Source organism: Neophocaena asiaeorientalis, unplaced genomic scaffold (assembly GCF_003031525.2).
Source record: "Neophocaena asiaeorientalis asiaeorientalis breed wild unplaced genomic scaffold, Neophocaena_asiaeorientalis_V1.1 scaffold315, whole genome shotgun sequence".
NCBI classification, from domain to species: domain Eukaryota; kingdom Metazoa; phylum Chordata; class Mammalia; order Artiodactyla; family Phocoenidae; genus Neophocaena; species Neophocaena asiaeorientalis.
This window is the reverse complement of record NW_020172011.1, coordinates 1,327,632-1,331,533: the sequence shown is the minus strand read 5'-3', so window position 1 is coordinate 1,331,533 and position 3,902 is coordinate 1,327,632. Positions and strand designations below refer to the sequence as shown.

Here is a 3,902-nt window from a genome sequence, read left to right as displayed (position 1 = left end):
TGGAGAGTCGGAGTTCTCCATTTCTTGTTCCTTGATAGTATCTACATCCTGTGGGTCATGAATCCACTCTTTTTCATCAGGGCTGTAATTTTCATATAAGAAATCTGGAGAGGGTGTGAACTCAACAGGCATTTTAATTTGTCAGCCTGCAAAATGAACTTCTCAAAGTGGATATCAGCTTAGTGAGTATAGGCAGTAAGAGAATCATTTACCATAGTCATAAAATATCTCTTATTTTCTCTCTTATTTTGAGCCAAAGCCTGGGGTACCTTATTTGTCTTTTGCTCACTGTGAATTATCTAATGTCATCAGAAGCAAATATCTCAGCCTGCAGTTAGGAATTTCTCCATCCTCTTAAAACTAACATCGCAGCCACAGTCTAGTCCTCCAGAGCCTCAGTCTCACAGTTTCTTGTTTGTCCAGCTTCTTTCTCAGCCTTGGCAAGGCTTTTGTTTTTTCTTTTCCCACAGTCATATTTTTCTGAACTATGCTTACTTCATGGCATTTTCCAAGAATCACCTTTAAGTTTTATTGATCAAAGTCTACTCTTTTCTTTTCCAGTTTATTAATTTCATTTATCTTTATGCCTTTTGTCTACTGTTTTAATATGTTTGTTGGATATTTTTGTTTTATAATTTTCTTGACTTTTTAAATTGAGTTTTTAATTAGTTTACATTCAATCACATTTGAAATACATTTAAGGCTATGTGATATCTTTGGATTACCCCTTTGACCACATTCCATATATTATGAAATATTGTGCTCCTATTGCCATTAATTTCTAAAGAATCTGATTTAGCTTTGAAGTTAGTTTTTTTTTTGACACATTGTCTTATTTTATTCAAATAGCAGTCTGCTCACACATGGTCCAAGAACACCCAAATAATAAAGCAAAGACTGGTCTTCAAACATTATAGCCAATGATGCCACGCTTGCCTATGATCTCGCCAACATAAAACCACATCCACACCTCAGTGGCCACCAAACCATTCAGTAGAGCTTCCTTAACTGTAAGCTGTTTGAAGCTACCAGTTTGAGCACTATTGATAATTTTTTTCAAGCTCTGAATAGCTGTAGGGATCTCACCAGGGGTTGGAGGAACCAGCTCAACCTTGGCATAGTGCCAAAATGTGGCCAATCAAGGCTTCAAGTAAGTCACAGCAGCGCTGACCAGCGCCAGGGACTTCTCTGTGAGGTTATGGACAAACTGGGCCATGGTTCTAGGACAGAAAGCCCGTCGCGCCGACCGGCCGGCTGAAGTTGTTATATTTTAAATTCCAGATTTATTTTTAAAAGAATTTTATTTTTTTAATTCCTCAATTTAATTTAATTTTTATTTATAAATTTATTTATCTTATTTATTTTATTTTTGGCTGCATTGGGTCTTCGTTGCTGTGCGCAGGCTTTCTCTAGTTGCGGTGAGCGGGGGCTACTCTTCGTTGCAGTGTGTGGGCTTCTCATTGTGGTGGCTTCTTTGTTGTGGAGCACGGGCTCTAGGCATGCGGGCTTCAGTAGTTGTGGCACGTGGGCTCAGTAGTTGTGGCTCACGGGTTCTAGAGCGCAGGCTCAGTAGCTGTGGTGCACAGGCTTAGTTGCTAGGAGGCATGTGGGATCTTCCTGGACCAGGGCTTGAACCTGTGACCCCTGCATTGGCAGGCGGATTCTTAACCACTGCGCCATTAGGGAAGCCTCTAATTTTATTATTTTTAAATTGAACTAGAATTAATATACGATATGTTGGTTTCAGGTGTACCACATAATGATTTGATATTTTTATGCGTTACAAAATGATCAGCACAATAAGTCTAGTTACCATCTGTCACCATACAGAGTTATTACAATATTGTTGACTATATTCCCTGTGCTGTACATTACATCCCTGTGACTTATTTTATAAATGGAAGTTTGTGCCTCTTAATCCCCTTCATCTATTTCACCTGTCTCCCCCAACCCTCTCCCCTCTGACAACCACCAGCTTGTTCTTTGTGTCTATGAGCCTGTTTCTGTTTTTTGTTCATTTATTTTGTTTTCTTTGATTCCACATGTAAGTGAAATCAAATGGTATCAATATTTGTCTTTCTCTGAGAAATGGGAACCTTTGTGCACTGCTGCTGGGAATCTAAATTGGTACAGCCACTATGGAAAACACTATGGAGGGTCCTCAAAACACTAAAGAATTTAAAAACTTCTCAATGGATAATGTTTTTTTCCTCTAGTTCTTCTATTATTAAATGCTTGTTTTTTGATGTTTTAATTACCCATCTTCATTATGATATGGTGTTTACCCAGGACAGAAGTCAATGCTTCATTCCTTCAAAATGAATATTTTGGTTAAACAAAATAAAGAAAAGGAAGAAAGAAGAAAAAGTCAGCTGATCACACGTGATGTGTTGAGTGACTTAAATGATTTACTTTCTGGAATAAGCTCCTTCCTCCTTCTGGAATTATAATACTTTGTAGATCAACACTGGTATGGGCACTACACTTTGAGTAACACTGCCCTAAAATATTGAGAGTTTCATTGGGGCTAGTCAATTTTATAAGTGTTTTAGTGATATTTGAGAAAAATATGTATTTTCTGTGTGGTTCAAAATTTTATAAATCTAATAACAGGTTTATTTATCGTATTATTAAATCATCTGAGTTCTTACTCTTTTGTCCATTTGATCTGTAAGTTTCTTTAGAAGTCATGTTAAAGCCTTCCCTACCATTGTGGATTTGACAATTTCTCTTCATATTCCTAATACATTTCAATATCATGCTCTTTGTTTCATAAAGGTTCATAACTGTTAAATCTTGGTGGATTATAATTATTATAAAATATATCACTTTTATTGTATTAAATGCATTTTACATTAAATTCTATCTCATCTTATTTCTATATTGCTAGTCTTGCTTTTCTTTTGGTAGAGTTTATCCAATCTATCTCTCTGTCCTTTTATTTCCAAATTCTTTGTGTGTGTGTGTGTGTGTGTGTTTATTGGAGTATAATTACTTTACAATGTTGTGTTAGCTTCTGCTGTACAACGAAGTAAATCAGCTATATGTATACATATATCCCCTCCCTCTTGGACCTCCCTCCACCCCACCCCCATCCCACCCATCTAGGTTGTCACAGAGCACTGAGCTGAGCTCCCTGTGCTATACAGCAGGTTCCCACTAGCTATCTATTTTACACATGGTACTGTATATATGTCATTCTAAATCTCCCACTTCATCCCACCTCTGCTTCCCCCCTGTGTCCACAAGTCCGTTCTCTACATCTACAACTCTATTAGTGCCCTGCATATAGGTTCATCTGTACATTTTTACTACATTCCACATGTACGCATTAATATACTATATTTATTTTTCTCTTTCTGACTTACTTCACTCTGTATGACAGACTCCATGTCCATCCACATCTCAAGGAACCCAATTTTGTTCCTTGTTATTGCTGAGTAATATTCCATTGTATATATGTACCACATCATCTTTATCCATTCATCTGTCAGTGGACATTTAGGTTGTATCCATATCCTGGCTATTGTAAATAGTGCTGCAATGAACATTAGGTTACATGTCTCTTTTTAAATTATGGTTTTCTCAAAGTATATGCCCAGTAGTGGGATTGCTAGGTCATATGGTAGTTCTATTTTTAGTTTTTTAATGAACCTTCATACTGTTCTCCAGCGTGACTATATCAATTTAGAGGGTTCCCTTTTCTCCACACCCTATCATTTATTGTTTGTAGATTTTTTGATGATGACCATTCTGATTAGCAGTTTTGATTTGCATTTCTCTAATAATTAGTGATGTTGAGCATCTTTTCACGTGGGTGTTGGCCACCTGTATGTTGTCTTTTTCTTTTTAATAAATTTATTTTATTTATTTATTTATTTTTGGCTGTGTTGAGTCTTTGT

At 36.6% G+C, this 3,902-nt stretch overlaps 1 pseudogene; it reads right to left on the bottom strand.

The window, feature by feature from the left end:
• Positions 1–811: 811 nt before the first annotated feature.
• Positions 812–1,216, bottom strand: LOC112403302 (ATP synthase subunit g, mitochondrial pseudogene; annotated as a pseudogene).
• Between the last annotated feature and the right edge of the window lie 2,686 nt (positions 1,217–3,902).